This window comes from Homalodisca vitripennis, chromosome 1 (assembly GCF_021130785.1).
Source record: "Homalodisca vitripennis isolate AUS2020 chromosome 1, UT_GWSS_2.1, whole genome shotgun sequence".
Classification (NCBI taxonomy): Eukaryota; Metazoa; Arthropoda; class Insecta; order Hemiptera; family Cicadellidae; genus Homalodisca; species Homalodisca vitripennis.
Genome location: NC_060207.1, coordinates 171,998,936 through 172,012,586, shown reverse-complemented (window position 1 = coordinate 172,012,586; position 13,651 = coordinate 171,998,936). Strand labels below are relative to the sequence as shown.

At 35.3% G+C, this 13,651-nt stretch overlaps 1 protein-coding gene across 2 annotated transcripts in view; it reads right to left on the bottom strand.

Annotated features, from left to right (window-relative positions):
* Positions 1–13,651, bottom strand: part of LOC124352732 — a 220,688-nt gene that overhangs the window by 118,306 nt on the left and 88,731 nt on the right. For both annotated transcript variants that reach the window (XM_046802371.1, XM_046802372.1), the window contains one exon: positions 9,211–9,243. The gene's annotated coding sequence lies outside the window, so the exon portion shown is untranslated. The remainder of the gene's footprint in view (positions 1–9,210; positions 9,244–13,651) is intronic.

Genomic DNA, 13,651 nt, shown 5'->3' with positions numbered 1-13,651 from the left:
AAATGCTTCTTTCTAAGATTAAAGTCCGAAAGCCAACAAGTTTTCTATAACGTAAACCTTATAAACGATCACTTTAAAATGTTGCATTTCCCCCTTATAACGCAATTGTATGTTTTTGACAGTAATAGAACTCTCATCCGTACGTATGCAAAGTATAGTTTCTTAGTTGGGACAAGGGGAAATCATCTATGGCACTGGAAATATATAAAACCAGAAGTTTTGAAGTTTTCCAGACCTAAATATGTATATTTCCTGATTGATTCAATAAGACTTACCACTCAATGTGGCAACGGAAGTGCATTTAAATTGCCGGAAATAGGTATCTTTTAACCGAAGTAGTCTTCTCAGTTCTACGTGTGTATATATATTTTCTTTATAGAGGCTACAAGAAAAAGTCAACTATGTCACTTGAAATATCTTACATCGAAAGTGTTTGACACGGCTGGAAGAAAACGCTGTTTGATCGAAGTAGTTTTCCGAGACCTAGTTCCTTGAGGGAAGGACATAAATGCAAACTCAAATGTGGCGTCGGAAAAAAATACAAAATTCGAACAAGAAATCTTATTTAGTCCCTATAACTCTGACCCTCTTAACTATTAACATTAAAATAATATGTATCTAATGTATGTCCACTTGCGTTTGAATAATTTCATAGGGTTCCATCATATTACGTCAAATGTGCTTTTATATATGTAGAGTAAGGACATTAATTTTAAAATTTGCTGCGAAGATGCGGGTAACAGCTAGTGTTAAAAACATGTGCTTCCTTTGTAATAATTAATTAATCAATATAAATTAAAGTGTTGCTACAGGAAAGATATTTCTTTTGTTGTTCGTAAGTCCTCTTATCATCTCAACACTCTATCTGTATATCTCTTATATTATTTATTATAAATAATTTACACTGTGGATTGAGTAAAGTTGGTACTGAAAGGCTAATATAATAAATACTTAAATAACTGCATTACATTTGGAATAACACATATTTGAGTTGGATTAGAAGCCATGGAAGAGATCAACTTCAGGATTTCAACAGTAGGATATAAAAACACTTGTTTACTTATCTATTGATGTAAGGAGATTTGTAACTGTAAGCATAGGTTAAGCGCCACTATCATTTTAATTGCATTCGTTACATAAAAATTATTATTCTAGAAAACATTATAGGAACTTTTATTGTATTACTGTATCATAAAAGAAGGTTACATTTAATTTAAGATGGATTGCAAATAATCCTTAAACAGTTATACATACAATTGATGAGTTATGTGACCCAAAAATAAATAGTGGAAGCTAAAAATATATTTGAACTAAAATTGAAAGGAATTCATGCTGACACAATTGGAACACCATACGTTGAAAGTTTACATGATCAAGTTGTATTTGTAATCTCGCTATCTTCTGGAGACCAAGATGTATCAAACATAACAATAGATCCACTTTGGAAAACCTCAACTTTAAGACAATAATGAAGAGTCGTTAACGATCCTATGACGTTAAAATTTAGGACCGAACCTTGAATATAATGTTTCTGACGTGATTGTGTGGAACCATGCATGACGCAAATTATGATGGAAGATAGGGAACGTTGTATAAGTCTGCACGTTCGGTCACGATGGAGGGAATCCCCTCGGTCTGATAGAGCAGGGAACCACTATGCAGCATGAATCCTCAAGGATGTTGTCTTATCTGCCTGGAAAGACAATAAGGCAAGTCCTAGCTGTGGCCAGTACGTGAAAAGGTGTGATGGTGTTGCAATCGGAAAGTTCACCGTGTAAAACACCAGCACGAAGCTGATCTTGCTAAGACGAAGTGCCTGCATCGTATAAAAACAATGCTATTTTATTGGACGTGCTCTCTCTTCAGCTGATAATGATGTCTATGAAAAGTGTCCGAAACGTATTCTGAGTGCATATCCTTATTGCACCGTGTTAAATGACCACAATCGATTTGAATGTGGACAATTGAAAGTTAATACATTGGCGATTGTTACATGATATAGAAACAAAGATTTGTCTCTGGCTAGTAAAAATATGATTATGAAAAATTCATGGTTAAATAATTAATTTTTTTAATAAGTGTGAGAATAATGAGTAACAAACTAGAGTCCATTGAACCACTTAAAAACTATTTTTAGACCTTCGGAAACAAAACAGGGAGAATTGTTTATAAGAAATAAAACGTCTAAATAAAAGCGACGACGTTTCTTCACTGCTCAATAGAATTAATAATTTCAAAATCAACAAATGAAAATTAAGTTCTACATTGCGAATCTCTGCCACGATGATCTGCCACGGAGGTTTCAAGATATGCCAAATACAAACGTCACAACACTGCATAGCGCGAAAGTGACGACAACGTACAAACCGGTAGAGATCCTGTATGCCTTGTGCGTATTAGCAATTCGAAAGTTCTTTGAAGGGAGGAAAGTCTGGAAGGTCTACCGTTGCTGACTTCAAAGGACTTTTGCCCGGGAGAGTTCAGCGAAGCGCGGGAAGAATTGTAGGAAACGCGAGGCGGTATGGGCCAGCCGTCGCTCGCCAGTCCAGCGCAATCAAGAGTAGTGACGTCACGGAACAGCTGTGAGTGTCGCAACAGCCGTGACGTAGTTGGAGGCTTGCCAGGCCGTCATTCCGCCCACACCCGACCCTGCAGAACTGATAATGAATACCAGGCATCTGCTTGCCCCAGGCCGGAGTTTGTGTAGTTATGTTCAGATCTGGCATGATATGAAAACGGACTGGAGGTCAATAACCTACTTCCTGTCGTATAGACTCTCCTGTTTATCTCGCTTCTGAGATTGAAAACAATTCATATACGATTAGTAATCAAACGTTTAATCAAAAGTCAATGATTAAACTTTCATTCCTCTTAATTATCGAATTAATTTTTATGAAAAATATAAAAATTCGTGTAGTGACCTAATTAAAATTTGAATATATTACTTTTATAAAGCACAAATTTGTTTAATTATTTACTTTTATAAAGCAACTACAACTAAAATTCATAGTAAAAATGGTTTAAATATGTATAATACAGAGAATAAATATGTTAACATAATATAAATAGAAAACTTACAACTTCATAACAACAATAATAGTTTTGCACCGGGGACTGGAATCACCTAGTTTCAGTTGCCCTCTCTTCTCCCGGCCGTGATGTTATTATATCATGTTTAATATTCGTGTGTGATAGGCCTATCAAATGTTGTGTTTCTTGTACTACTTATTTATTCGTTGTGTTTTGTGCTATGTTCGTAAATTTTAAACTACGTATGACGACTCCAAATGAACAATCCTTGACTTTAATATCTATTGACATGCAGGACGTACACCAGAAGATGACTTAAAAGTCGAAACTGTAGTAGTATATGACTACAGTTTGAACTGTTTGACGAAGGTACATAGCTATTGCTATTGGTTAATGACGGAAAATTTTCCATTCTGCCTGTCCGTCCATGTAGCTTAATTTCTATTTATGCACCACAGAATTCGATGATATCGTAAGTTCTTCCATAGGATTTGGTTGTTCGTGATATTTAACTGGCCACAAATTATGTCGAGAAAAAATTTATCCGAAAAACTTGAACAGTTTATGAATCTTCAACAAAGCCTGTTAAGCGTGTTGTGGTGTGATGAATTTAAACTTTCAGTTATGAGAATGTAATGGAACTTTTTTCCCTTATGTATATATTGTATACGTATATATTAAACTCGCCTTCGGCTCGCTGGGGGCTACGCCCCAGGCCCCAAAGTAAACGCTTGCAAAATTACGGGGATAAGCGGAATTCGGTGACTGGTTAAGTCCGGACATTTAAGTAAAATGACAAGGGATTTAAAAATTGACCTTTTTCATAGATTTTTTTCGGATTCGTAAAAACTTTTGACTTTGAGGGCATTTTGCGGTTAAACCGTTAGAGATACGACAAAAAGTGAAGTGACTGGACCTTTCTTGTTGGAAATTTAATTTTGTCTTTCGATTTGTGCCCTCAGATCTGGATCTACGACCTATGGTTTAGCCAGAAATGAGCTCGGGAGAAAAGTCTGCACGGGTCAGCTATCTTGAATTGTTTTAGTATAAAACATAATAAAAACCGACCTCAAGGCTGTATTTTAAGTCGAACAGGGGGTTTAATATCACAGGTGACTATCTAGTCAAGGCGAGAAGAATTCCCTGGGTGGGTGATTAATGTTAAGGAGGTTAAGACAAGAGGGGGGTTTAATTTTCGTCAGGATATTGTCTGGTCATATGAACAAATTCCCAGGGAGGGTTAACGTTACGGGGGATTAAGTCTCCAGGGGGTTATCTGGTCATACCAGGATCTTCCCAGGGGGGGGGGGTGTTAAGAGATTTGGTGACTGGTAAAATTCGGACATGAGGTCATGGCAGGAAATTCCCTGGGGGGTTTAATGTTACCAGGGGGGTTAACACATCAGGGGGTTGAATGTACAGGAGGTTATCAGGTCATACCAGGAAATCCCCGGGGGGGGGGTTAATTATTACCGGGGGTTAATGGACACACTTGGGCCTTTTTTAGAGGGTATTGTGTCTGTGAACATAATAAATATTCCTCTGTCCCTACTCTTACTATTGACGCTTAGGCTAACGCTCAGCCAACTCCCGAAGTCACTGAACCTTTTCTGTAGATCACGTGATTTCCTAAATCCCGTTTAAAATTTGTTTTGAGTTACGACCAACCGTTTAGCCGCTGATCAAGCCCGGGAATGTAAATTTTTAGGCGGAAAATGTCCAATATTTTCACTTAATCGCGTTTTGCGGTCAAACTAAAGTGGAAATATATAGTAAAAAAGTCACTGGACCTTTTTTGTAGGTCATCTTATTTCCTAAATAAAACGTTAGTCTTATTTTGACCTCCGCACCAATGATTTCGCCGCTATCGACCCCAAAAACAAAAAGTTTCGCGTAAAAGTTACAACAAAATTGTACATAGCTCACGTTTTTCGGCCAAACCAATCGAGATAGGGCAAAAGATTACTGGACCTTTTCTGTAGATCGCGCAATTTGCTAATTTGATGGGTCAATCAGATTTGAGCTACGACCAACGGTTCGGCCGCTATCGGGCTTGAAACATTATTTTTATCGAAAAAAAAATCTCTGGGAATTTCAAATGTTCGAGCGTTTTGTCGCTTAACCATGGAAGATAGAGCAAAAATGTCATTTAGACCTTTTTTGTAGTTCACTTAATTCCTGACCATGAATTTTCCGTCAGATCCGAGCTAGCTCCAACGGTTCGCCCGCTATCGGGCTTACAAAAAATGCCTGCAGGGGTGAAGAATGCGCGATTTTTTGGGAGAAATTTTTTTGAGGGGTTGAATTTTGAAAATGAAAAATTCTCACTTTTCGGGAAAAATTTTTTCCTGGTGGTTACACGTGGAAAGCTATCTGTGTACAAAAATTTCAAGTCTCTAACTCATCTGGAAGTAGGTTAGAATTAGTATACGTGAGGTGAGTGGAGTTCAGTCAGTTACACATGCGGTTGTATATTTTCTCACTCGCCTTCGGCTCGCTGGGGGCTACGCCCCCAGGCCCCCAAAGTAAACGCTTGCAAATTCGGGGATAAGCGGAATTCGGTGACTGGTTAAGTCCGGACATTAAGTAAAATGACAAGGGATTTAAAAATTGACCTTTTTCATAGATTTTTTTTCCGGATTCGTAAAAAAAACTTTTGACTTTGAGGGAATTTTGCGGTTAAACCGGTTTAGAGATACGACAAAAAGTGACTGGACCTTTCTTGTTGGAAATTTAATTTTGTCTTTCGATTGTGCCCTCAGATCTGATCTACGACCTTATGGTTTAGCACAGAAATGAGCTCGGGAGAAAAGTCTGCACGGGTCAGCTATCTTGAATTGTTTAGTATAAAACATAATAAAAACCGACCATCAAGGCAGTATTTTAAGTCGAACAGGGGGTTTAATATCACCAGGAGACTATCTAGTCAAGGCGAGAAATTCCTGGGTGGGTGATTAATGTTAAGGAGGTTAATTTAAAGACAAGAGGGGGTTTATTTTCGTCAGGATATTGTCTGGTCAATATGAACAAATTCCCAGGGGGGGTTAACGTTACCGGGGGATAAGTCTCCAGGGGGTTATCATGGTCATACCAGGATCTTCCCAGGGGGGGGGGGGGTTTTGGTTGGTGGTTTAAGAGATTTGGTGACTGGTAAAATTCGGACATTGAGGTCATGGCAGGAAATTCCCTGGGGGGGTTTAATGTTACCAGGGGGGTTAACACATCAGGGGGTTGAATGTACAGGAGGTTATCAGGTCATACAGGAAATCCCCGGGGGGGGGTTAATATTACCGGGGGTTAATGGACACACTTGGGCCTTTTTTTTTAGGAGGGTATTGTGTCGTGAACATAATAAATATTCCTCTGTCCCTATCTACTATTGACGCTTAGCTAAACGCTCAGCCAACTCCCGAAGTCACTGAACCTTTTCTGTAGATCACGTGATTTCCTAAATCCCGTTTAAAATTTGTTTTGAGTTTACGACCAACCGTTTAGCCGCTATCAAAGCCCGGCGGAATGTAAATTTTTAGGCGAAAAATGTCTAATATTTTTCACTTAATCGCGTTTTGCGGTCAAAACTAAGGGAAATATAGTAAAAAGTCACTGGACCCTTTTTTGTAGGTCATCTTATAATTCCTAAATAAAACGTTAGTTCTTATTTTGACCTCGACCAATGGTTTTCGCCGCTATCGACCCCAAAAACAAAAAGTTTCGCGTAAAAGTTACAACAAAATTGTACATTAATCACGTTTTTCGGCCAAACCAATCGAGATAGGGCAAAAGATTACTGGACCTTTTCTGTAGATCGCGCAATTTGCTAATTTGATGGGTCAATCAGATTTGAGCTACGACCAACGGTTCGGCCGCTATCGGGCTTGAAACATTATTTTTATCGAAAAAAAAAAACAAAAAATAAAAAATAAAAAAAATAAATACTCTGGAATTTCAAATGTTCGAGCGTTTTGTCGCTTAACCATGGATAGATAGAGCAAAAAAAGTCATTAGACCTTTTTTGTAGTATCACTTCATTTCTGACCATGAATTTTCCGTCAGTTCCGAGCTAGCTCCAACGGTTCGCCCGCTATCGGGCTTACAAAAAATGCGCTGCAGGGAGTGTGAAGAATGCCGCGATTTTTTGGGATATTTTTTTGAGGGGTTTTGGAAAATGAAAAATTCTCACTTTTCGGGATTTTCCTGGTGGTTACACGTTGGGAAAGCTATCTTGGTGTACCAAATTTCAAGTCTCTAACTCATCTGGAAGTAGGTTAGAATTTAGTATACGTGTGTGGTAGTGAGTGAGTCAGTCAGTTACACATGCGGTTGTATAATATATTAGATTAATTTATTACTTTTCTTAAATACCTTGCAGACGTTATATAAGATGAGTTAAAAGAAAGCTTTTCAATAATGTGGAAAACAACACATAAGATGGCTTAATGGCAACAAAACATGACGTAACGTTTTCATCTGCTGTCATCAGTGCAAAGGTGGAGGAACAACTTTTCACACATCAGCACAAAACGGTAGATCTTGTGGATGAAGACGCCTAAAGAGGGTGCAGTAACGACTAATACTTTCCACAGTTACACCCAGAATTCGAGCATAATTAACGTAACTAAGTATTGGCTCTTAAATATTAAAATGTTATATTTATCTTCGGTTTATATTGTACACAAGAATAAAAACACGCTATCATGACAACAGAACTAGATCGCTAGGTAGCTAACAAGACCTTCAAGCTATAAAGTAAATACATACAAGAACGCCACGACGTGATACGACAGGGGGTACATATAACCAAGGTAAACTTTACTACAATGGTGGGGGTAGTCATGGATTAACCGGTCTCAGGGACCCGCAAACGTATCAGAAATCACACCAGACACTATAGCAATCATGAGCTGCCGACACATTATGTTAACAATTCGGCGACATCAACGCCCGCATGTTATCGATCTTCGATCGCAGTTAAACAGATCAAAAAGGCGTAAAATATAACGCACAAGATTAATAAACTCCCAATTCAAAAAGCTGTTAAAATTCGTTTGATTTTATTAACTCTGAGGTAGAAAATGGTTTTTAGGTTTTCTCCGTTCTACAACGAGATTCCGGAGCTATTTCCCGTTTCCCCGGTTTGTGGCGCGATTACGAGTCGCTCCTCTACCTACCCCTCTTAATCCACCACTGGTCTGCTCATGTGACAGTGACCATTTGTAACATTGTATCTGACTCTATGAGCTAGATATTTTATAATATTTCCATTTCATAGATTTTTGGATCTTTGTGACAGAAACGTGTACGTCAAAAACACAATTTTTAATATTATATACACCTTAAGTTTTAAGCTTACGATAGCTTAAATTGTTGTGTCTCGACACAAACGTGGATATGACTCATACATCTATGATTACTGAGCTTTTTACTAGATTTGGTACAATAATGTGATAAATTTATGAACTCCGTTATGAGTTGTCGACTGAAAGCAGGCAGACAGTCGATTGGGGGAGCCAGCTGTGTTATTGTGTGAAGTGACGGTAAAGGATCTGATATCCTTATCGTAGCGCCATTTCACCCCCTCTGGAATTACACTTCCGGATGTCCCTGACGTAATTTGGACGTCACACATGAAGGGGTCCAGTTTAGTCTTGTACAAGTACACGTTCTGAATAACGGTCTCTGGAGAGGGGTTCTGGCACTACACCCCAACTTTGATAAGGGGGTATTAGTCCAACCCTTGGACTTGCCCGGAGTCTACCGTTACCTCCTCCCCCCACTAGGAGTGACGTTACGGCTTCCCGGGGGTGTAGTTCCAGAGGAGGTGTAACGATGGCTACAATATCCCTTCAGGAGGTTCTCCTGATATAATATGATGATGATGAGCGTGGGTACAAAACACTACAGTCAAGGATGTGACCTTTATATGTACTTTGTAAATAATCATGTAATATACAAAGTTCAAATCAGCCGAGTTTCATTTTACTGATGTGATTTACAGCAAAGATAACATGTGAGTTATTATTTTTGGACACAACTCGTGTACTTTAGTTGATGTTAATGACATAACAATTTATGAAAAATATAACTTAACCTCAGTACTGATACCGAGAGAAAGTTGGTTAAGCAGAAAATGGAAATGAATAAATCTAGTAAAATATTGTAGTTACACGATAAATTACTTACGTTGTCAACGCTCCAAAAAGATCTTCTTTGATCCTGAAACAATAAATAACTGTTACTTTCATAAGCATTACTTGGAGTTTATGATCAATTAAGATTAATAAAAAAAAACAATAAATTATAATTATTTATTTATTATTATTAATTATTTTTATTAATTATTTATTATAAATTATTATTAATTTAATAATTATTTATTAATTAATTATTTTCCATGTAACTTCAATAACATAATATTTTGTTATAATATTAAACTCAGCTCAAGTGAACGTATTATATGTTCAAAAATAATGGCAGTTATTCAGCCTAACAGTTAAAACATTTCTAAAAATTAAAAAGTAGATAAAATGAATAAGACTATTCCCTACCCTAGCCAACAGCTTTAAAAATGGAATATAATTTTTCATTATGTACTTAATTATTGATTAATGAACTCAGAGAAACATAATCAAAAGCCTGGCCAGGAGATTATCTTTGAATTAGTTAAAGAACTTTGTTTTTTTTTTTTTTTTTTTTTTTTTTGAGGAAGTTTGTTGTAGTTGTATAAGCTGAGTAGTACACAATTTATTCGGTGGACTAGTTATTGTAGATTTCTCTTCCTCAGCTGGTAATTATTTTTAATATGTTTGTGAAATTTTGTCTACTTTGATTTGACCTAACAAAAAATGTCTAAAACGTAAAAGGAAGCCAATATTGTGAAATAAAAATGAATGAAATGCTGTAAGCAGTACGGTTAGCAACTTAAATAAAACATTATTAGAACAATTATCTTTTGAATACAGAAAAAGATCAGTAGGCTATACTGCCCCCAAAAAACAAATCCAGCGACGAATAAACGTGAGCGTAATAGACGGCTTTCAAGGTCTCAGCTTTTATAGTTTAGACGAGCTCTTTGGAAACAAAGATTCGATTATTACATTTCACAAAGAAATAGTTATATGCTTTTACAAAATAATAATTTTACATATTATATATAGTATAAAGTAATAAAATTTTTCCTCCTGCAAATAGAAAACACAACTTAGTTGTTCTGCGCAATTGTAGTAAAGCGGTGAAAACCCAGGATAACAATATTTTTTTGAAAATATTACACTGAGAACCTTGTTGATACAGGAAAATTTGATATAGTAACTTTATTGATTGATTGTAAAATAACTGCTTCTATATATTTAAATAAATATATCCATGCATGCCATATATATATCCATCATAGGTTGGAAACATGGAATGCAGTGACTGATCTTAATCTCAGATTGTTTCTAAAATTTAGCGTGGATACTTTACAGCTTGTGTTTGGTTCTAAAGATGCAGATATGTAGCTGTAACGGTCAGTTGGACCTCTTTTCAGTATTAATTCACTGAACAAATAAAACAATATAGTCTTGTTACTAAGTTTCGGAATATATAGTTATGAGCATTATGGCTTTTTTTATTTATACGGCAACAAAATAAGGCAGACGGTAGTGTTGTTAGATGTGGATCGTGCAAAGCGGGGAAGGATTCAGGATATAAACAAACTAGTTCAGGGTATAATCATTCCAGATAGTTGTTTTGGTTGTAATCAGAAATTATGGTAGTGATTGTGCTTAATCTAATATGTTGTTGCTTACTTATTATCAAATAGTTTTACGTCAACACATCCATAGATCCCTAATTGCTGGTACTACAAAACCGACACAAACATTGGAAAATATTTAAAAATAAAGTGTTTTTAAATGTGTAATAGCCGAGATTAAAATTTTGGTACTTACAGCACACATGTTGACACTGGCTCATTAGAAGAGACTTGTTAACGAGCTTACCCAAGGCAATGAAGAGAAATACTTATAATCAATTAAAAATAACGATACTTGTATTGGTGCTATGATATAATATAATTTTAAAAACTTCGTTTATCACCCAAGTTCAAACACTACGGTATATCAAAACAGGTGTGAATAAAACATTTCGTAAATTACCTCAGAATTAAAAAAATCGCGTTAATTTTTTTTCATTAAATACGTAAAGTTAAGAGTACAACTGTTTCCTTATACAATGTTAAATGCATGCCGAATTAAAAGTTAAAAAGACATCAAACACGATGTGGAACTCATTGTCTCAGAATGACAAACGTTTTATTTATTACTGAACTTTTTTTTTTGTCCATATAATACAATATAATATAATCCCAGACACTGGTAAACGGGTTAAACGCTTCTACAAATACTAACATCCGACATTGTGATATTGTTTACTGAATGAGTTAGGCAAGAAACTTGTTCAAAATATGTTTAATTTAAATTAGAATATCATTTTTTGTTTCATACTTTCCAGTAGACAAAATTAATATAATTGTATTATTTTTTGTGTTTTACCATTTTCTAATGAGAACTTTGGGTTTGTATAAAAACGGCACACGCAGTTTTAATGAACATTTCTTCTTAATCTAATGATGTAATGTTTAGTTCAGTAAATTATCAGATCGAATAAGAAACTCAGGAGAAAGTAAACGACCTCGAGCTCAAAAATGTGTGCAATTCAGGGATTTGTTCTATTGCCCACAACTGTTCTAACAGGTAACTGCGCAATTCAAGCCACCTGCCTTATTCGAACGCAGGTAGACCTACCGTAGCGTCAAACTATCTTATTAAATAAGGAATTTGTTTTCATTAAAACTTTGTTGTAAAAAATAATAATGTGGTTTTTGTTTTTCTCGTAGGAAAGAGTTTGGCTTTCAATTTTTAAAGTTTTATGAATCTCTTACATTTCCAGTGGTGATACTAGTACTCCAAATTTATTTACAACACAAAAAATGCAAGTTACAATTTTTTAGAACATCAACAGTTTTAGAACATTAATAAAGAAACATTTAAAAGACCATATACGTTTTTGGGGCTGCAATTGTTTAACGAATTATAACGTGATATAAAGATTCGTGCTGGTAAAAACTTATTTTTAGCACATATACTAATTCATTTCATAATCCACATCGATATCGTCCTAGTGAGGCTAGCTCTGCATTATTTCTCTTCTATAGTTTATAAAATACAGCGTATGAGCACTGTATGTAAAATACAAGCTGAGCAAACTCATTTTTTCCATGAATGTCTAGCATGGTTTATATTTGTATATGCAACGTCCTAGTTTTATTGTCTTTGACATAATTGATATATATTATGAAAGTAAAAGTCACAGTAACTGATTTATTTTATCAATATTTGTTTACAACTACAAGTATAATACAATTGTATTTTATATTTTAAGCGGTACTTAGTCGTCAACTTTATTTTTGTAAATGTTACTTAGGTGCTTATATACTTTAATCGATTTGACGCATGAAATACAATATTGTAATTGTCTACGGCAATAAAACTTAATAAGTTATATTGAAACTTTTAGTTTCAACTTAAGAGATATAATTTTATTAACATTTTATCATTACTAAAAATGTTATAACTGCGCTATTTGAGAATTTAGAACACAAAAACATTTTTATTGTACATTCAGTTTGAGAACCGTGAGGACAGCAATTGGTTGTCAAATAGTTTCTATTTAATTTATTATAAACAATCTATGCAACTATTTATATTTTGGAATACATTGCACATGTACATCTTTTTCAAATTTAACGTCGATTATGTCATACAAGATCACATGTCAATAGTCAATGCTATTTATGTAAATCAAAGGAAAAAAATATCTAAGAAAAGTATATTAAGACAAGCTATTTAAAGTTATGGTTGTGAAAAATGTTTTAAAGTGATGAAAATAGATTTCGATTGTTTGTAAAGGATAACAAAACATATTATACAAAAATGAGAGGATGTGACTGTAAACTCAAATTTTTGTACAGGTCCTTTAATACATTAAGAAAAATATTCGAATGTAATTACACTTTCATTAATTTCTCGTTATGAAATATTTTTCACTCTATGTAATAATGAAAAATAATATATGTTGAGAAGAAAACAAATAAATCCTTTCATTAACATAGCAGCTCCATTGATTGCCGAGTCAATACACTCACAACAAAATAAATTTAGTGCACAAGGAGAATCTCCTTTCTTCCCGAAATACGATCTCCGACAATTCCACCATCAATACTCGCGGAGTTTCCTAAATTTACCTACGAATTCCGAGAAACCCTGGAAGCCAAATCGGTTTGTGTCAGAGAATCTCTTCGTTCTAAGTTCATTAACTTATAATACATTTTCGTATTAAAAACTACAATTCTGCGATCCAGATAGCTATACCTAGGTATATCTATAGTGTGTATTCATTCCTATATTTCTATAGCTAGCTAGAAGACTATTTACTTGTTCCAGGTTATGTTTTTTGCCACCCCTGGCAGATAAGTGGTCAGTGTCTCGGTTTTCACCCTGGGGCCTCGGGTCCGATCTTGGATCTGATTTGGAATGTTCACAACTACCACATAAGGGTAGCCGGAAGTAATGTGATAAAAATT